Below are 21,816 nucleotides of genomic sequence, written 5' to 3'. Positions count from 1 at the left end.
TAGTCCTTTGAAGTCCGGGAGAGACGCAGAGGTTACAGCTGGAACTACAATACCCAGGATGCTCTGGTCAGAGCGCCTAGAAAGGGACCGGGCCGGCCGCCATATTGGAGCCCTGGAGCTGCGGCGGGCCAAGGCTTCGTGGGGCTCGTGGAGCTGAGAGGTGGCATGGTGAGAATGGTGAGGCGAGGATATAGAACTTATAGCCTCGCGCATCGGCTAGGACTAGACGGAGGCTACACTGGGGACCGGCAGGGCTGTCGTGCCAGAAATGGCATCGCAGGGATTGCACAAGGCCTCGCTACCCGGGGACACAGGGCGTCGTTTTACCTCTGAGCGTGTAGGACCCCCTTAGACTTCTTGGGCACTATCTGGGCAAAAGGTGTCTTTGTTGTGGTGTGGGAACTCGGGACGGCGGGCTTCGCCCCTGTAGGACGAAAAGCCAGCTCGCACCGTGAAAGTGGAGCCTAGGTTAATTTTTTTTTTTTTGACTTGTCATTTTTCTCCATTCCCCGTGGTCTTTCCTCAGGTGTCTGACCCCTGCCCCAACCACTGAATTTTCGTTACGTCCTGGATTGCAAAGGACCTCAGAGCAATCTTTGGTAGATAACATGATCACGAAGGATTATAGCTTTGCCCTGATAATGACAAAGGAAGTATCTACCAGAAGAAGTTAGCACTTAATCTTTCTTACCCCACCAGCGAATGTAAACGACATTGAAAAGGGACTACAAGTAAGCAATCTTACTCGGACTGATGCTGAATGAACTAATGCTTGTATTCAAAGTTGATAACCATGGAAAACTTTTTTGTTACCTCTATATTAATTGTGCAAAATAATGTGTTTCGTTGTGACATCTTCATGCAAGTAATGTTAGTTAACACGTTCATCAACCCCTTCCCTTACCCACCAATGAAAATGCATTCAGATTACTTAAAGGACTTTGGAGCCTATTTGCTCTGCATCTCAAATTACACCTTTTCCCCAGTAACTAAAACAGTACTGTGTGTTTGTTTTTCAGGTTCTGAGGTTCACTAGAGAAAGATACTAGAAGACCTGCTGAGGGTCTCTGAGAAGTTAAAAATGCTGATATGCATAATTTGTGTATTTTATTTTTCCCTCCTGAGCTTTTCGAAGGAGATGCATAGCTTGGTGGTGAGGATTCACACAGCACGGTCAAGACCCTGGATTGGATCCCTGGCACTGGTTTGTTTGTATCAGTGAAAATACACACTGTGCCTTTGTTAGAAGTTAATAAAATTCAGCTGACATGTAGATCTTCCTTTCAAAAAGCTAGGCAGGCTGCTTTTAAAATTGCCAAAACACAATAGGAACCCTCAAAGATATATGGAGATGATGGTAGTTAATAGGCAGTTTTCAAAGACTTGGCTTATGTTGTGAGAAGCAGCCCCAGAAGTGGCAAAAGCCATTCTTGTGACTTCAGCAACCTAAAAACCTCAGAAATATGACGATTCTTCTACCTGTAATGATGGTAAGTACCAAAAAGGAAACAGTATTTACCGTTTCTCTTCTGCCCTTTGATTGAAATGTAGAAATGGTTCAGACTAATGAGTCTTTGTTTTAATAAGATATTTATATGAGTAATAACCTTAGCTTGAGTTATGTGGAAGACTGATGTATTGAAAGAAAATAACAGGTTGGATGAAAATAGTGTGAAAAATGGGGCCGATATAATGTGATGGGTTCTATAAATTTGTCATGTATTTGAAGTATTCTAGCCTTCTATATAATGGATAGTCAACCAAAATGTGTGGAAAAAATATCAGTGTCTTTTATAAACACTACAAATTAAGTCTTAACTTTCATAGGAAAAAAATTCCATATTCTTTAGAAACTTATGGGAAAACATTTTACCAGGAAAAAAAATGTATCTTTCAGACCTCTTTGATTATGGTAAATGCCACTCCCCATTTCCTTACATTGATACAGATAGGCACATCATTTAGCAAGTACGGTTTGGGGGTTTTTTATCTTTTTCCCTTGGAGTAAATCTTCATTTTACCTAATAAGAGAACTAAAATTTTTCATATTTTAGATATTCTTTCACATAGATTTTTGCTGCTGGATTTCCTACATGGTTTAAGTAAGGTAAATGGAACAAATGTCTCTCAAAATTTGAAATCTAAATGACATCAGATTTAAATTAATGACTACCTAGAAAAGCAAGCTTTCCTTATCTTAAGATCACATTTCTCAGATTTTAACAGGCTTGGATAATTAAAGGGGCACTAGAAAACATGTCTTTGCAAGAATATATGCTGATAAACTATATGTGTTAATAAATATAACCATTTCCAGAAATTCAGATATGCAGAAATGCTCATCTGCAACCAGTTTGGTAAGTGGGTATACATTCATAGGTCTTTGAGAATTTTTGATGATGCTGTCTGCAAGAATTTGCTATAAACTGGAATCTTCTGATTTGTATTTTTTTATACACAGCTTTATTGAAATGAAATTCACTTATACACTTCACCTATATAAAGAGTGCAATCCAATGGGTTTTAGTTTGCTCAGAGTTTGAGCTATCAACACAGTTATACAAAAAAAAAAAAAAACTATGCAAAACCGTTCTTGTAAGTATAAGAAAATAATTTAGAATGATGTTCTTCTAAAGTGGTACTATATAAAGCTTACTGTGGGTAATGTCTTAGAGTCCTTCAATTATAGTTGCAATACTGCAAGTAAATAGTATGTTCCTTGTATGTAATAAGTGACCTTTACTAGCAACAGATTATTGTGTAGCATAGATTACTGGCAGTTACATGATATAACACTGTCACAGTTGAGAATTCTTTAAGGGTGACGCATACTTAAATTGATTGCTTTCTTTTTCTGTGTGATTATCATGCTGGGCATTAGGTATGCCTTAATTGAATTTTAGTCCCTGAGTCTGTTCCATGTCCAGTGTTTATGTTTGTGTCTTTCTAAAACTTGACTTTATCTTTGCTTTAGAGATGACTCCTGAGCATTTTTTTCCAAGCTAGCATTGTTTCCCCATGAAGACTAAATTTTGTTATGTTTCATGTAAACTCTGAGTTAACAATATAGTGAAGAGTCACCAGATTTCAGGGTTTAAGGAATGAATGAATGGAATAGAGCAAAGCAGGTATCAAATGAAGATAAGCGGTTTGAATCTCTAAAAGATAAATCTTGGTAGGGGCAGGTAGAATTAAAAGGTTTATTTTAAGTGTTAGAAGCAACAACCTACTTATTTAAATATTTACTTTTAAATATTTATATACTTGAGTATTTTGCCATCAGAAGAGAGTGTCAGATTGCCGTGGAACTAGAGTTATAGGTGGTTTTGAGCCACCATGTGGGTGTTGGTAACTGAACTTGATCTTTTGAAAAGCAACAAGTGAACCAACTCTGTCCTCTCACAAGAGGATATATCCTCAGACTTTAGTTTCTTTTTTGGTTCTTTTTTTTTCGGAGCTGGGGACCGAACCCAGGGCCTTGCGCTTCCTAGGTAAGCGCTCTACCACTGAGCTAAATCCCCAGCCCCCAGACTTTAGTTTCTTAATCCCCTCTTAGAAAGTAAAGTCTAGTCCTAAGTCGTGTACAGTGATCACGCCCTAAAGCAATCTGAGGACATTTAAACTTACTGGGGAAACCCAGCCAAAAAGGCAAAGAAAAGGATCTCTGAAATACTTTTGCAGTAATTTTCTTGCATAATACTCAGTGGTTTGGGTTTCTTTCTAAAACCCAGCACTGGAGGTAGAAAGAGGGAAAACTGTGACTTGGAGCCCAGCCTAGACTGTGTGGGGAATTCCTGTCAAACCAGGAAATTTTTTCATTGAATTCTTTTTCTTTTCATAATTGCCATTTTCAAGTCTTCGCTGCCCATATAACCAAACTTGTGTTTTGTGCATTTTATATGACACTACTCAAAAAAAAAAAAATGTTGTAAGCAGTGACCATGAACCTTACCTACTGAGTAATGTCATCCTAAAGTATGGTATTTACACTTCATTAATGCACATCAAACCCAAATGGGATCTTTAAAACCATTATTGGAGAGAGTATTAAATGTTCAGTGAATGTGACTGGTCTCTGTTACTGACAATCTGTGATTGTGTAGATATGAAAGATGCAAAAGGAGAGAAGCAACTGAAGGCGATGTTAGCCCTCTGTACATGTCATCAATCCAATTCTAACAGTTAAAAATTACAACTTTACATTGCCTGGAGTTATCTCATTACTTACCTGTTTTCTCTAGAGAGATAACTAGAAAGATAAGTGGGGGGGGGGGGGGAATAACAGCAAAGACAGTAAGAGTACCATAGAATGAAAAACTAGAAATCAAGGTTCACTTGCCCCGAACATACACACATACCTTCCCCACCACCACCACCTTTTTTTTCCAGAGACAGATTTTCTTTATAGCTCTGGCTATCCTGGGGCTATCTGTGAAAACCAAGCTGGCCTGAAACTGACAGAGATACACCTCGCCACCCTTTCTTTTCTACTAAGCTAATTAGGTAACTAATAACTGTGAGGTGTTCCAGAATAAGTTTCAAGTTAAGTAGAAATAAGTTGGTGTTTCTTTGAGACAGGGTTTTTCTACATAGCCTTACCTGGCTGCTCTAGAACTCACTGTGTAGACCAGGCTGGCTTTGAACCCACAGAGATCCTACTGCCTCTGCCTCCCTAGGGCCAGGGTTACAGGCATGTACCACCATGCTGACAAAAAAATGAGTTTCTTATAGCCTGTCATGGCTGAGGTAAGTAAATTTTTAGAGGATAGATACTTCAGTACTGTGACAGAAGTGGCTTAAAAAGTATTTGACATGGGAAGTAATTCTATCATGCATGATAGAATATGTATGTCCCATCCATTTGGGAGATGTGATACGCAGATCCCTAAAGTCAGATGGGTCAGATGGCCGGCTTAAGGAATAACAAGTGTATGGGAACTCCAAAATCCAAAGTGCAAATAAGACTGTTTGATTGATGTAAAACTAAAGTATTTGTCAAGCCATTTCAGCTACTATACATCATGGTAGGTAAGTAGATACCTATGGTCACAATAGATCAGCAGAAAGTTGGTTTTGTCATCTAGTGTAGGCTTTAGCAATAGAAGGATGAGTCTCACTTTCATATGATGTTGGCATATTAATTCTGGGCTTTTACTGGTATAAAAATTATTTGCCTACTTCATTGAATTGTCCAAAGAATTAAGGAAGTATATGAAGAAAAGTACTTAATATTCCCAACGGCAGTATTGTGTATGATCTTAGGACAGAATCTGAGGGAAAAACAACTTTATGCACTAAGATCCACTAAACTAAAAGTTACCACTTTTAAGCATTAAAAGTTGACTTTCTGTATTATAAATCCATGTTCTTTCAGTTTTAACTGTCATCAATACTATATTTAGTAATACCCTATATAATATATAAAATCTCTGCATATACAATTTACAGTTAACCAGAAAACTTCCCATTAAAGATGGAAATAATGAGAGCATCTGAGTAATAACTACCCATTTGGGAGATGTGATATGCAGATCCCTAAAGTCAGACGGGTTGGATGGCCTGCTTAAAGACTGACAGGTATATGGGAACTCCACAATCCAAAGTGCAAAGAAGACTGTTAGTGTCTAGACCCTCCATTCCTGCACTGACTATGATGTCAGTTTAGAGGAGTGAGGTCTGAATCAGTCCTGAATTTTAAAATGATCTTAGCACATTACTAAGTTCGGAGACAGGCAGACAGATCTCTTGAATTCAAGGCCAACAGGAACTACATAATGAGATCCTGTCGTACAAAATAACCGAAAACACCAACATGAATAATTTACCACCAAAGTCAGATTTCTCCATATAGATGGTCCTAATTCACTTGAGTCCCCTGCCCCTACTAGACACCTATATTGACCCTATGGCTTTGTGTTTACAAATGCTTGTTTTGCCACTGAGTGATATGTCCAGTCCTAACTTTTTTTTTTCCTTTTTTCTTTTTTTCGGAGCTGGGGACCGAACCCAGGGCCTTGCGCTCGCTAGGCAAGCGCTCTACCACTGAGATAAATCCCGAACCCCCAGTCCTAACTCTTAATTGTAAGCCTAGTTCCCAGTGTGTCTCATCCTTGTTACAATTCCAAGACAGATACTAGAGCATTAGATACTCAGTGAAGCATATTGTCCAACCATGTAAGTAAGTGTTGTTTAGATTCAGTGGGTAAATAATATAATTACTTTAGGGAAATTGTAAATTGGGGATTATTAATGTGTTATTAAAACAAAGGTATTGAATAAGAAACTGCTCTATAATATACTTAATAGTGTCAATATTTGAACCACAGTTTGAACCAATTGTAAATTTTTTATTCAATAACAATTGTGTACTGAGCTTAAGGGCCTGGAGATACAATGATACCTGTGCCCCTCCAAGTCATGACATACCCTGTTTCAGTATCATGGATCCCCCCTCCCCTTTCTTTAAGTGTATAAAGTACAGTGGGTTAATTAAGGAAGAGAGTAATAGGGGTTGGGGATTTAGCTCAGCGGTAGAGCGCTTGCCTAGTGAGCGCAAGGCCCTGGGTTTGGTCCCCAGCTCCGGAAAAAAAAGAAAAAAAAAAAGGAAGAGAGTAATAAATCTTAAATTTTTAATTGTTACAGAGAACTACATTTTTTTTTAAACTCTAGGTTATCAAGTAGTGTCCAGCAGACATATTTCAAAGTGCCTGCAGGAATGTTATAAGAAAATGTACTTCAAGACATTTACTGCTAATACTGTAATTTGTTTACATTAAGCATTTTTCTTTATTTTTAAAAAAATTTATTTATTTTATGTTTGTGAGTACACTGTTGCTGTGGACAGACACATCAGAAGGCACTGGATCCTATTACAGATGGCTGTGAACCCACAGATGTTTGCTAGGAATTGAACTCTTAACCGTAACCGCTAAGCTATCTCTCCAGCCCAGATTTTTTTCTTTATTATAAAAAGTACAAATAGAAAAACACAAAGCACACACTGAAATTTACCAAATTGTAATATTTTTCTTTGAGATTTTTTTAATTCATTTTGATCATCCTTTCCTCTTCCCAGATTACATTCAGATTTTAATAAAAGTCACTAAAAGTAAAGAATTAACTTATACCTAGTTTTGGGGTGCTGTCTATAAGCCTGGAATACCTTATGTTCATTGATAATTCTATGCTTAAAAACTTAATTCTAAGCTGGGTGGTGGTGATCCGTGCCTTTAATCCCAGCACTTGTTAGGGTTTAGTGTCAGGCAGGTGGATCTCTGAGTTCCAGGCTATCCTGATCTACTGACTAAGTTCTAGGACAGCCAGGACTACACAGAGAAAGTCTGTTGGGAGCAGGGGGGACCTTAATTCTATTAACTATTCTCATTACTGTACCTAAGGCCAATTAAGGCAAATTTAGTGGTACCTAGCACAGAGGAGGCTAGGGGAGTAGGATAGATACCAGCCTGTACAATATAAACCTTATCTCAACATTGAAAACATGGACCTCGTCCCGTTTAATTCAAAATACATATGAAATAAATTTAAGGGGCTGGAGAGGTGGCTCACTATGGGCTATCAGTCCTTTTTCAGGCGATCTAATTCTTTTGGCCTCTGGGTATCAAGCACACAATGCACAGACATAAGTGCACGTTGTAAAAAAATTATTGAGCTGGATGGTGGTGCACACACCTTTAGATGGATCTGAGTTTGAGACCAACCTGGTCTACAGAGCAAGTTCCATGAAAGCTAAGACTATACAGCAAAACCCTGTCTCAAACAAAATCTTTTTTAAAAAAAGAGGTGGGGGTTGGGGATTTAGTTCAGTGGTAGAGCGCTTGCCTAGCAAGCGCAAGGCCCTGATTCGGTCCCCAGCTCCGGGAAAAAAAAAAAAAAAGAATACATGAATTTAAGAAATCTTTCTTCGGGGCTGGGGATTTAGCTCAGTGGTAGAGCGCTTACCTAGGAAGCGCAAGGCCCTGGGTTCGGTCCCCAGCTCCAAAAAAAAAAAAAAAAAGAAATCTTTCTTCAATGGTGAAACATCCATTTTAGAATCATCCATTTGTTTCTCACAGCTCCAGTACAGGTGTACTGAAAATGTGGGCCTGGCTATGTCTAGTACATCTGGTATATGTTTAGTGAGGGCTTAGTAACACAAGTACAGTGTTGGAGAATAGTAAATTCAAGGAGCTTCATGGAAGCAATACCTGGGATTACGCTGCTCAATAAGTAGACACTGAAGAGGTGGTTTCTAATATAAGAATATCAGCATTATACGGTTATAATCTCAACAGAGAACAAATAGTGACAGTTCATGTTTAGCTATCATTTTCATTGCTTGCTATAGGAGGTACCAGTTTTGAAATTTTAGCACAAGTCCAGGTAACTTAGCAGGTAAACCTGACTTGTTTCAACCCCCAGAACCCACCTTACAAGGAAAACCTCTGTAAAGTTGTTCTCTGACCTTATGTCTGCCAGCCTAAACTCACATATACATTATACACTAACACAATGTAAACCTTAAGAACAAGGGCGCCTGACAGTGTCCTTTAACAAGGAAAGGAGCTGAAAATATAACAGGTTTGTTTAACCTTAAATCCACTGCACAGGAACCGCTACTTGGATCAAGAAAAAGCAAAAAGAAAAATTACATTTTTGAGTATGTTTTCTGCACATATCCCAAAGAAGTGCAGCAACCATTGTCATACAGACCTGGTGACAAAAGTTCTGTTTAAAGCACACCATCTGTGCATGATTTCATTAAACATACCAGGACTTGGGAAGTTTGAGTTAAGAACTGGCTTGGGCATTCCAAGATCATATCTCAGAAAACATCCTGGATGCTGGGATTAAAGGTATGTACCACCATTCCTAGCTTAGAATTGCATACATTTTTAAGGCCTTAAATGTATATATTTATGCTATAGTAATTATCTCTATTTTGTCTTTACAGTGTAACCGTTGATGAACTCCACTCTCCGCGAAAAATAATACCAAGATTTTTGGAGTTCATAGCTCACAATTCAACAGTTCTTAATCCTTATACACATACAGAGAGATTTTCACATACTTGTCCAGAATGAAAAGCAATGTAGACAAAAAATTCTCTTTGAACAAACACAATAGTATAAGTGAAGAATGATTCCCAAGGCCCTCTGCTCCGCATAGGAACCTTAGATCAGAATCTGACCCTATCAGTACTGATACTACTTAACTGTGAGTGGTCCTTAGTAACAGGTACTGAGCTCAGTGATTCCTAATGTCAACCTAGCGGGACCTGGACTTGTTACAATACACACATAGACCACTGCTAAGTTCCAGGAGCTAAATACTGCCTCGTTGATCCTAAGCATATAGGATAAAGGGCTTTCCCTTCCAGAACAGTTAATATGCCTGGGCCATGTGTTACTGAAGTACAGCAGATCTATCACAGTTTTAAAAACAATGCTGTCTTTTTCTTTTCCTTTGGAGCTGGGGACCGAACCCAGGGCCTTGCACTTGCTAGGCAAGCGCTCTACCACTGAGCTAAATCCCCAACCCTAATACTGTCTTTTTAAGACAGGGTTTTACCTTATAGACTAGGTTGGCCCCAAATTTGGCAATCCATCTGCTTTTGCCTCCTGAGTGCTAGTATTATTTAAGGGGTTACTTTCTGTGGGTTGTAGGTATAGGTGAGTGCTGATGTCAGAGGAGGCCAGAGGTGCCAGATCTCCCTGTACCTAGTTAACTAAGTAACTATGAGGTACCCAACTTAGTTGTTGGGACCCAAACTTCAGCCGGATGATAGAACAACATTCACAGTTAACCAGTAGGCATCACCAATTCCTTGAGAGCTACATCCACTCCGTCTTCCTGGTCCTATTTTCCCGCACTCACCACCACCAGGTCTTGAGATGGATTGGATTAGCCTGTAATTTAGAACTCTGGTTGCCTTCCAAAAGCTGCGATTGCTGGCTTCTCTAACCAGCTTCTGGCTTCTGTTTTTGTTTAAAAAAATAAATAACTGGGTGTGGTGGTACGTGCTTTTAAGTCCTGGCACTGGGGACATGAAGGTAGGAGGATATTCAAGGTCAGCTTGGTGTAGAGTTTCCAGGACAGCCTGGCCTATATAAACTCAACCAGTTGTGTTTTTAAGACGGGATTTCTGTAACCCCATAGTATAATCATGCCATGTTTGTATATACAAGGCACTAATTTTGGTCTGTCAAAGAATCTGCTCTGTAGCCAGGCTGACCTCATGTTCTGGCCTGCCTCTGCCCACTGAGCGCTCACAGCCACCTCCCTCAGCCAATTTTTTAAGATAATTAGGAATGAATGTACCCTTTTATCACTTGACTAGAAAATGGTAGTCAACCAATAGAGGTAGGAAAATCTTCAAGATTTATAATGCCCTCTCTCCAAAAGCTAAGTACAAAATCATCTACTTTCTAACTCCTCTTTCCTGCAGCAAAAGACTTGTTCACACACCAGCAAGCTACAGCTAGCAGCCAGACGGTGTTACATGAATTGGGCCTTTTCTTCTGCTTCGCATGTACACAGTAGTTGTAGCATAGTTGGTAAATGAATATCTTGTTAAATATACAACTGGTGGATTGCTTAGTCCTTCAAAATTTGACCTAGCATTGGATGTAATAGACTAGTTTACAACAGGGACACATAGAACGGCCCATGTATTTAGAAGTAAAATCTCTTAGGGATGGGAAAGATGGCAGATCACTTAAGAGACCTTGCTCTTATAGAAGTCCCAGTACCTAAATTTGATGTCTCACAAATTTTGCAAAAGTTGCAGGAGATCTGACACCCTCTTGCCTCCATGTGCATCTGCATGAATGTGCTGCACGTATGCTCAATATATGTTAAGGTTTGTGTCATAATTCATTGAGTGCCATGACCTAAAAACATAGTTAAGTGTATCTTGTAAAGATGTGCCTACAAAATATCTCCAAAGTGAATGGATGAAAGACAGACCTGCCCTCAGTTTAATATATTTTTAGACTCAATCTAAAGTGCCTAGGTTGTGTGTGTGTGCCAACAAAAGACGTAGATTCTCTGGGTGGCTGTGAGTTCCAAGGTAAGTGCTGGAATGGGCTCTTAACCTCCTAATACACAATTTCAAATTTTAATGAGATCTGGGAGAGTAGTATAATCATGCCATGTTTGTATATACAAGGCACTAATTTTAGTCTTCAGATGGCTACATATATTGACTGGCTTTTAACTTACAAAGATCTACTTGCTTAATTATAGCTGTAGCAATTCATGAAAGGATATTAAGGGATCTGCATTTACACATTTTAACATTAAAACAACATGTAAGTAATGGGCTCTGTGATCAAATTCTACATAATTAAAAGCTCTGCCCTCTTATTTGTTGACATATTTGTGAAATAAACTACTGAGTCAGGGCTGCAGCTCAGTTGATAGTGTTTGCATGAAGCCCTGTATTTGCCTGCAGCACTCAAGAAATAAGACAGGAAGATCAGAAGTTCAAGTATTCCTCGCCTACATAGTGAGCTCAGAGTAAGCTACAGCTTAGGCTATAGGAAACTTTTTTTAAAAGACAAAAAAAAATACTAATAAGTTGTACAGTTCTTTTAAAAATTAGACCATTTCACATTCCCTTCTATACTCAAGATGTTTGTTTCTTCAGGAAATATTCATCGGATATCCACTAGGTGTCAGATAATTCAAAGGTAGATATTCTTGAGACACCAAGATAAACAGTTTCCATGAGAGCCTAGCAATCTTACAAAGAGTTTAACAGAAATAGATCTGCAAACCAAAAGTTGTATAAGTACTATCCTGTCATTCTAATGGAAGTATTAATTTTATACTATGATAATTCAATATCAATCCAAATACATGCTGGCCTAAGCTATGTATAAATGGTAAATATTAGATAAGTCAAGTGGCAAGACAGTGCTATGAATAGGAGGCTGGAGATAATAAGCTCAAGGTAAGCTTCCATGGAGGATTCTGGGAGTAAATATCAATTGAAGCCCATCACTTTTTCCTTACTCAGTCTGGTTTTCATTTTGCCTCCTTGGGCACTTGTACCCTATCTTAAATTTTTAGCATTGATCTTCATTCTCATCTATCCTAGGCCTTCCTACTAATTTGTCCATTTCCATTCCCTTGTTGGTGCCAGCTTTAACCTTGGGTGGAATAGATAGATATCCTGCTTCCAGAGAAGTAAAATGAATTTCTAAAGACATCTTCCCAGTAAGCGCTCCCATCAGGGATGAAATCTCTACCACTGCAAAGTTACACAGCAATGCCACGCTGGCTATCCTGAGCAAATGGAGGACAGTCTATAGAGCTCCTTTTTCTGTTTCTTTTAAAATCTTATTTTTTTTAAATTGACATTCAGTTTCACCCTCTTGCTACATGGTCCTATAAATTTTCATAAAAACAAGTCATAAAAGTGCCACCACACTCAAGGTCCAGAGCAGCTTCATCACACAGAAGTCTCATGTCACCCCAAAACTTTTGTGGTTTAAAGTCATTTTCCAGAAAGCCATATTTGAATGATCCTTTATTTGTATTTTTTAACATAACATTCAATTATACCAGTTTCCTATCAACTATTAGACATTGGATCAATGATCATATTTGCCAATTGTCCATTCCCACTAATAGTTCCCATGGCTTCCACTGCACCTTTTTGGTTTTTTGGTTTTCTTGATTGGTGGTTTGGTTTGGTTTGGTTTGTGGTGTGTGTGTGTGTGTGTTGGATTTGGTTTTTGCCAGACTTTGTTCATTTTCAGCCTGAAGCATCACCATTTGTGTTTGACCATCCTGAAACATGTCTTAACTTTTTAACATCAGGTTCTCATTGCTATTCTGTTCTCTGTGTATTTTCCATAAGGTGTATTTTAAGGAAACTGCTTAAGGGTTGGTGATTTAGCTCAGTGGTAGAGCAAGCACAAGGCCCTGGGTTCGGTTCCCAGCTCCGGGGGGTGGGGGGGGCTGCTTAAGAACATCAAGCATCTTTCTGTACAGTATTATGTGGCACATCCCCATACCCAATCCCATCAGGTCAGTAATCTTTAGCAAATTCACCATGACAGTACCTCCAGACCACAGTACTTCAGCCCTCTGTCCCTAGTAATCTAGATAACACTATGTAGACCAGATTGACCTCAAACTCAGTGATTGACCTGCCTCCTGACTGGATTAAAGGCATGTGTCACCATGCCCAACATTCCTCATGTCTTTTGGAGTTAAGACAATGACTTCTGTAGCATACAGATAAGGAAAGAGAACAGCATATTTTTGCTACCCATTGTTAACTCCTAATTTAAGCTTCTGGGTGTAAGGGGGAAGTAAGATCTGTGAAAGGCAAAGGATATATTTATTGGGTTATAATTTAACCATTAGATACAGAATGGAAATCAGAATTTGGAAAGAAAATAGTGTCTGGCCATGGCATAGCTCGCTCTCTCTCTCTCTCTCTCTCTCTCTCTCTCTCTCTCTCTCTCTCTGTGTGTGTGTGTGTGTGTGTGTGTGTGTGTGATGTTTTGAGTAAAACCAGATTCTCAGAGGAATGAAAGAGATAAGTCCTGAAGAAGAGTAGCCTCTAAATCTTTACACAGCCATATTCTTAACTGCCGGTAACTTCTTTTTTTGTGTTGGTTAATTTTCCTGCCTCTTTTAAAATGTCTTGAAAAGGTCCAATTTGGTTTGCTTTTGATGCAAGGTCTCACTTATATTGGTTTCAAACTCATGATTCTTCTGTCTCTGTTCCCAAATGTGCTGTTGTAGGTATGTGCCGCCAAGACTGGCTTGTCTTCTAAATTTAACTAGAGATAAAAATCAATGAAATTCTAACATAATCTCTTTAAATTACATGTGATTGGATCTAAATAACAGATCTAACTTGAAGTTAGTAGAGGCAGCTCAACTGACTCTCAGTCACGTTTCCATAATCTGAGTTCTGTTGGATCTACAGCTACTGACATTCTTTTTATATTCTTATGTCTAAAGGTTCTGTTTTTCTGATTTTTTTTTTTTTATTCAGACAGGTTTCTTTGTGTAGCTTTGGCTGTCCTGGAACTAGCTCGGTAGACCAGGCTGGCCTTGAATTTAGAGAGATCTCTCCTCCTCCCTCTCAAGTGCTAGAATTAAACATTCGTACCACTACTACCTGACAAATTTAGTACCTTTTATGTGCCAAATGTTGGGCCTTTAGCCCACATTATTTAAGGATTTTTATAGTTTGCCATGGGTGTACAAACATGGAGAAATGATACCATGCATTCTTTCCTATCCGGGATAACATATTCTCACAGCAAAGGCTCATTTATGACTTGTTATGGGAGGATGCATGTGACATGATAAATGAAAGTAACATTTGAAGCTTACCATGTGTTAGATACTTTATACATGGAATACTTTTGTGTTGTTACTGTTTTAAGATAGGCAGCTCTCTCAAACCCAAGTTGGCCTTAAGTTTAAGGAATCCACCTGCCTTTGCCTCAGTGAGTGCTGGGATTAAAGACTGTTTTGCCCCAGGGTACATGGTACATACCTTCACTCATTGAGATAAACAGATTTCACAAAAGAACCCTGCATTATATTAGAAACAACATAACTTTAAAAAACAAACATACTATAAATCTCTTAAATGTCTTGTCCTGTACTAGAGGTGGAAACAAGGCGAGGTAGATACTCTCTCCACTTTTTATCTTTAGACAGTTCTTCACTCAGTTGGTCATAGGTCAGAAATTTCCTCAGACAGATCTTGAACTTGTAGCCCTACTGCTTAAGACTCTTGAGAGGCTAAGATTACTGGCCTGTGCCACCAGACCCAGCTCAGTCACTAGACCAGTTCAGAATATTTATTTCTACTGACCTCCACTTTAAGGACAAAGACAGTGTGGTGCCACTACATAGTGTTGAAAAAGTCAGGATTTTCTAGGGTTCTAGATATTTTTTAAAGAAATTTATGCGTACAAACTAATGGATTTCACTATCAGCATTTCTGCACGTGTGTGTGTGTGTGTGTGTGTGTGTGTGTGTGTGTGTGTGTGTGTGTGTGTGTGATTATCCCTCATTCTATTTTATCCCTCTATCTTGCCCACCTCCATTCTCCCTATTCCCCCTCAGGCTGATACTCCTAAAATAGTTCCCCCTTCTGTTTTCATATTTCATGTATTTTATATCATGTCAAATATTCTATTCTTCCACTTAAGATCCACCCTCATGATCTCCTAAACATCTCTGTTTTGTTGGAGACAAGATATCATGTACCTTTGAAGTATACAGTTTTACAGATAAAGAAATGAAGACTGCCCACACATAGACAGCATATTTTGGGCTTTGTAATAAGTGATCACTCTTGTTTTCTACCTTCTGAAATCCAGTTGGAATCCTTTAGATCTGCCCCTCTGACATTTTATTTGGATGAACAATGGTGACAAAAAAACAATTATCTTGCTTTATAGTGGATAAAAATGGCAGGTAAAGCAAATACTCTACTTTGAATATGGCATGCCCCATTAAGTTGTGAGGATTAATCTGATTAAAAGAAAACAGTGAGTGGTACTACGAGGTGCATGCTTTCTCATGACCCGTTTGGCCGTCCTGTAGTAACATTTTTGGAGATTCTGGAACTTTTGGTTTCTTTGAAAAAAAAAAAAGGAAAAACGTGCTTTTGTTTTAATCCTAGGTTAGGGATGTGGGGCTGCTTCAGACTGTTTGCAGCTACTGTCCATGATTTGCCTCATGATTTAGCACAAGCAGATCTAGGTTTTGCCGGTTGCAGATAATTTCTGCAATGGTGTGACATTAGGAATTCTGGGAACTTTAGAGAAGATACATAAATGCAAGAGCCCCAAGAGACAGGGTTAGTGGTTGTTGGTCATTTAGGGAGGTTGGTTTCAGTTGTTAGTAGCCTTGGTCAAAGAGGAAACAAAAGTTAAATTCACGTCTCCTCCCACACACACCTCTCTTCATCTTTCTTCCTCCTCCTCACCTTTCTCCTCTCTCCATGTTTCTCTCCTATCTACTGTTAAGGGGTGAAACTGAAGGGTATAAAGGATGGGGAAAAGAACCCACAAAATAGCGAAGACCAGCTACAACCTCCCTCCCCTTGCCACGGAATACTTACTGCAGTTTAACCAGAGCAGCTATCTGCTTACTGAAGCTGGAGAAGCATTTGCCTATGAGAACAAGACTGTAGCTCAAGTACATCTATGGTGGAAGAATCCAATTTGTTTACTGTTCATAAAGTATGGAACAGGGAGTCTGCTGACCAAAGGGACTCAAGCTCTAAGCACTTGATATGTGCCAGGACCTTTTTAATTTTCACACCACCTGTATGTGGAGAATGCTAGGATCTCATTCACACGCTCTGGGCTGCACAGCACAGCAAAACAATGCTTACTGTGGCTAAAGTCACTGTCCCAAGGGCCTTTAATGCATTTCCTATTTGTTTTTCTCACTTGATCGTTCTAAACAGCTCAGTAAGAGGCTTAATATTGTCACCCCCAACTTGATAATAAGAAAACTAAAATGTAAAGTTATTCAATTTGCACAACAATAATGCAAAGGTGGGACTTTGACCCCTGGCTGATTTGACTCCAGAGTCTATAATCAACCTCAGTATTATCCTTGAAACATTCAGAATTGTCATCATCATTTGTAAAGTAAGTGTGGCTGTCACTTCTGTTGTCTGGGAAGCACTCAGGGGAATCAGTGTGCCCTTTGAGACTTGATGCCTTCCATCTCAGAAGAATCCTTGTGGTAAGATCAGATTGGAAGGATATGGCAGGCTAAGGAAGGCAGAGGTGGTGTAGTCAGACCAGTTTAGGAACTGATTACATCTGAGCCTCTGGCCCTCTTGCCGGCCAGCTGACTCAGAGAAGGCAGATGGGCCAGTGCCTGGGCAGGATGATTTCAAGGCTGTATACTTCAAAGGATCTCATTCCTGGCACTGCTGTGCACATTGCTTTCTAGAGGGCACAGCCTTTTGGGGGAGGTAATGCTAGAGTCTCTAGGAGGTATTTGTAAACGCCCTAGGCAGTGTTTGCTCTGATTTCAAATGTATAAGGCTTATTTGGGGCTGGCCAATAAGAACCACAAGGCCAGCTCTAAGCGGGGATGAAACTTGATTATTTAAACCCTTAATCTGCAGGCAACAAGTTTGTGAGTTCCAGAGTCAGAAAGTCCTGGGTTCTAGTTGTTTTAGCATTCGATTGTACATAATTACTAGAACTCAGTTTTCTTATGTGTGACATTCAAATTTTTATTTTTTGAGGCAGATCTTGCTAGATAGCTGGCTGACATGAATAAACCGTAGAACAAACTGGCTTTAGATTTGGAATGATCTTCCTATGTTTGTGCTAAGATTATAGTATACCCCACATGTGCCTGGCTGAAATTGACCTTTTATCAGTCCCTCATATGGTTGTGAATATTAAAGAAAAATGAGTAGAACTTGCTAAGTAGGGTATCTGACACAGTAAACAGACTTTATTCAATGGAAAGTCATATTTGGCAAGAGAATCTTACAGCTTTAAAAAGTAAATCATTCTTTTACTGAACAAACATCCAAAGCGGGATGTAGTGTTTTAGGTAAGAAAAATTATGAAAATAACCTCTACTGAGCACCTAAAAATGAACTATGTACTTTATTTCAGGGCCTGTCATTTGGTTAGGAAGTGTTTTTCAGATGGCATAGTAGCCTAAGAGAGACTTAGTAACATAGCTAAGGTCAGTCTGTACTACAGTCTATGGATTTTTCTTAAGATATATATTGTTGTCTTCAGACACACCAGAAGAGGGCATCAGATCTCATTACAGATGGTTGTGAGCCACCATGTGGTTGTTGGGAATTGAACTCAGGACCTCTGGAAGAGCAGTTAGTGCTCTTAACCACTGAGCCATCTCTCCACTCCCAAAGTCTATGAATTAAGCAGGCTTATCTCCAGCAGAGCTTGTTATTTAGCAGGCAGGCAGACACAGTCAAGAAATTGCTTTCAGGGGGTCGGGGATTTAGCTCAGTGGTAGAGCGCTTGCCTAGCAAGCACAAGGCCCTGGGTTCGGTCCTCAGCTCTGGAAAAACAAACAAACAAAAAAAGAAAATGCTTTCAGATATATTGTTGCAGTTTTATGCTGCACTTTTAGGTGCACAGGGCAGAAAACGTGAACCCTACAGGTAGAGTGATGGGGATCTCAGCCCAGGAATCAGTGCTCACAGTAGACTTTGGGTGGGAAGTCCCATTATGTGGTTTAAAACTTTAATCCCCAACTCCGGTTTAAAACTTTTTAAAGTTACATTTGTTTTGGATTGTTTTGTTCTTGTGCTGGTGGTGGTTTTATGGCTTTTTGGTGGTGGTGGGGGGGGGGGGGTTCCACTGCACATATGTGGAGGTTAGAAGAAAATGTGCAGGAATCAGTTTTGTTCTTCCACTATGCAGTTTGGCCCAGTAGTCAAACTCAGGTTGTTAGGGTTAGGGAGAAGTGCCTTTACCCCCCAGAACCATCTCACTGGGTCTGCCCAACAGTAAAGGAAAAGATCAGAGGGAGTTCTTTCTAGGACTTCTCACAGAACAGTTTGTAGATCCAGCATTAGTATAATTGCAGCAAATTCTCTAATTCCAGACCAAGAAAATGTCTCCAAAGAGATCAAATTATGTTGTTTATTTGAGGTAAAATAGTGGAAGTCATGAGATATGTATATATCTGCATCAAAATCACCTCTACTTCCTCGGGCTTAAGAACTAAACCTGATATTGATATAGAGTCTCACAATTTTAATTTTTTTGGTAGGGGAAGCTTCAAGATAGGGTTTCGTTATGTATCCTTGGGGACTTTCCTGAAACTCACACTGTAGATCAGGCTGGTCTCATCGAATTAGAGATCAGCATGGCTCTACTTCCCAAGGCCTGGGATTAAAGGTTTGCACCACCACCACCACCACCAGGTTAGCATGGGACTCTTACTGTTCGTGGTTACTATTCCTGAATAACACTGCATTCATATACTAGACACTTAGCTGGTAAAAGGTAGACAGTATTTAAATCAATAATGTCAAATTAATTTTAACATATACCCACAATATGTGTAAGATACATCTCATCTCAAATTATAGGTACTTTTGTAGGTAACATGTTATAAAATGTAGGCAAAAACATTTTAAATAGGTAGAATAAAGTTGGAATAGGTGTGTGTACCATGCACCCAACAAGAAGAGGCTCACTGTGAGTTCAAGGATGCCTGGAATTGAGTGAGGACTTCAGTGAGATCGTCAATTAGGTCTGTAACCCCAGCTATTTGGGAGGCTGAGGCAGGAGGCTAAAAAAAGCTTCAGACCAGTGTGGCAACTTAGCATGGCCATCTCAAAATAAAAAAGTTAGTTTGTGAAAGGACACTGGCAATGTAGCTCAAGGCAGAGTGCGTGCCTAGCATGCATAAGGTTCTAAGTTCAACTGCCCAGCACTGCAAAAGAGCAGAAAAGCAAAGCTCCTACAGAGTATGCCAACCTCAATCCAAATGAGTGGAAAATTTGTTGGTTAGTACTTAAATAGGAGACATAAGTAGAAGTTACCCTCGTACCATACCTTACTGCCTTATCTTGTACACTCCACTTAGAAATCAGTTGTCCAAGTCACAGGACCTGCAGTTATATAGTAGGAATAACATCCTTAGCAAACACTGGTTCAGATTCTTTTATTACTGGCAAATAATAAGGGCATAGTAAGATTTATGAGGAAATCAAAAGAAATGTGACTGAGCTTAAAATAGAAAAACCTGGATTGGTCAGTAATTTCAAAGAAATACTAGATTTAACGTTCATTCTGCTATTTACTACACATGCAACTCTGGGAAAGTAGCAACCTTTTGGCATATGGTTTGCTGTGTGTGTGTGTGTGTGTGTGTGTGTGTGTGTGTGTGTGTGTGTGTGTGTGTGTGTGTAATGAAAATAATTGGTACTATAACTAGCTCACTGGCTCACTGGGGAGTATAACATGATAAAAACTAAAGCCTTGCTCCAGGTACAAAGATGCTGAGCCAAACTTTTTTTCCCCCCGGAGCTGGGAACTGAACCCAGGGCCTTGCGCTTGCTAGGCAAGCACTCTACCACTGAGCTAAAATCCCCAACCCCTGAGCCAAACTTTTGAAAGCATCCATTTAATCTTCAATATATTGCAGGTGCTCGTCACCCCCCACACTGACTCAGTTCTCAGGTGTCGCTCCACCTCATGCCTACTCTGTCTCTTAAGGATTAGCTACTCAGTGAAGTCTGTCTTTTTATAGATTAACTGTACACTAAAGTTAACTAGGAATACAGAAACCCCTTCCTGAACACAGCCTAGTTTCAAGTTATAGGAAATCACACCTGCAGGGGCACTTGCTAGAAATCCTCACCACAGCAAAAGCCAAATACAAGTCACTTTAATGAGCACCGAAACTTTGATCATTTATGTCTCCTTTAGATCCAGTAGACAGCACCTCTCTCCACCTTCTGTGAATTAGATTAGAAGTACACAGCCCACAACCTAGAAACAGTTTCTTTTTAAAAGATCCCACCTGTCAGGAATACACATAAAGAATCTCCCTAAAGTCAAGGATAATTGCTGGAAGGAGGGAGCATACCCTCTCCAGCAGGCAGTTTCGTTGCTAATAAAGCTCTTTCTCTTCACTCTGCCTCTTGTTGCTGAGACTGAGTGGCAGCCAAGCAAACATTGTGTGGTTACACCACCAGTGAGCAGAGGCTGACTAGTTAGTCAAAACAGTTTCCTTTTCAACCTGACCACACAGAAAGACGAGCTTCTCTTGCAGGTAGACCAGCCCCAGCCACATTACTGGTTCTATCACTAGCATGGTAGTAGCAGTGATCAGTAGCACCTCCAGGCCTGGCTCAGGCATGGACCAGCCTCTGCTCCATACTCACACCTCCTTCTGTCATGGAATTCAACAGAACCCTTGAGTGTATCCTGTCTCCTCTGCTTAACTCCAGCATGCTCTGCACTGTCCTGTGCCTTTTTTTTTTCTTAGATAGTTTCTCGTGGTGTAACCCACTTGGATTAAAACTCAAATGCTCCTGTTTCCAACTTCCTAGTGTTGAGACTACCGGGACACATTAAGCTACAGATATTAACTCTTGGGTGAAATCAGTGAGGTGGGGGAGTTGTCTGTTATGTCAGGCAGTTGAGAGTTGTCTACCCCTTTGCAAAAGAGCATTTGAAGACAGGTTTTTTTCTATCCAGATTTGATCCTTAGGACAGCCTCACTGAGAAAGAGTTTGTATCATTACCCTTACATACTTGACGAAGCTAAAGTTCTTTAAGGCTGATACCAGATAAATGCATAGTCAACCATAGAGCAGGAGCCAATGCTAAGCTTTTTCTGATTTTCATATGAAAGTCAATACTTTCTCCCACATAAAAGTATGTTTTAGACAGCTGGAGAGAGAGCAATTAAGAGTGCTTACTGCTTTGCAGAGGACCTGAATTCAGGTCCCAGCCCTCTCATCAGACAGCTCACAGCTGCCTGTCACTGCAGCTGAAAGGGATCTGTCTCCAGAGTCACCCAATGCACAAACTCATACAGACATCATTTTTTAAAATTGATTTTTAAAGTCTTGTTTATGACAAAGCTCTGTTCTATTGTAGACATCAGGCCAAGTACAATGTCTTGTGACTTTAGGAGTATGGGAGAGCTGTGCAACCTTTTTTCTATTCCCAAATAATTGAGTTTCTTTGGGGATTGTATTTTCACATCTTAAGCAAAGAAGGTAAGGCAAAAAAAAAAAAGGTAGAAAATGAATTTTAAAGTATTTGCCTCACATATTGGCAGTTATTTTAGACACAT

At 39.6% G+C, this 21,816-nt stretch overlaps 1 long non-coding RNA gene across 5 annotated transcripts; it reads left to right on the top strand.

Annotated features, from left to right (window-relative positions):
- Positions 1-60: 60 nt before the first annotated feature.
- LOC100912031 (uncharacterized) lies at positions 61-19,907 on the top strand. 5 transcript variants are annotated; one of them, XR_005499309.2, is made up of 5 exons: positions 61-168; positions 527-731; positions 1,020-1,490; positions 8,607-8,852; positions 8,951-19,907. It is a non-coding gene; the product is annotated as an uncharacterized LOC100912031 (long non-coding RNA). The 5 variants fall into 5 exon arrangements; XR_010063106.1 differs by having other exon boundaries at positions 75-168; positions 1,020-8,852; XR_010063105.1 differs by having other exon boundaries at positions 65-168; positions 527-8,852.
- Positions 19,908-21,816: the final 1,909 nt, after the last annotated feature.

Source organism: Rattus norvegicus, chromosome 1, assembly GCF_036323735.1.
Source record: "Rattus norvegicus strain BN/NHsdMcwi chromosome 1, GRCr8, whole genome shotgun sequence".
In the NCBI taxonomy this organism is placed as follows: domain Eukaryota; kingdom Metazoa; phylum Chordata; class Mammalia; order Rodentia; family Muridae; genus Rattus; species Rattus norvegicus.
This window is presented reverse-complemented; position numbering and strand designations above follow the sequence as displayed.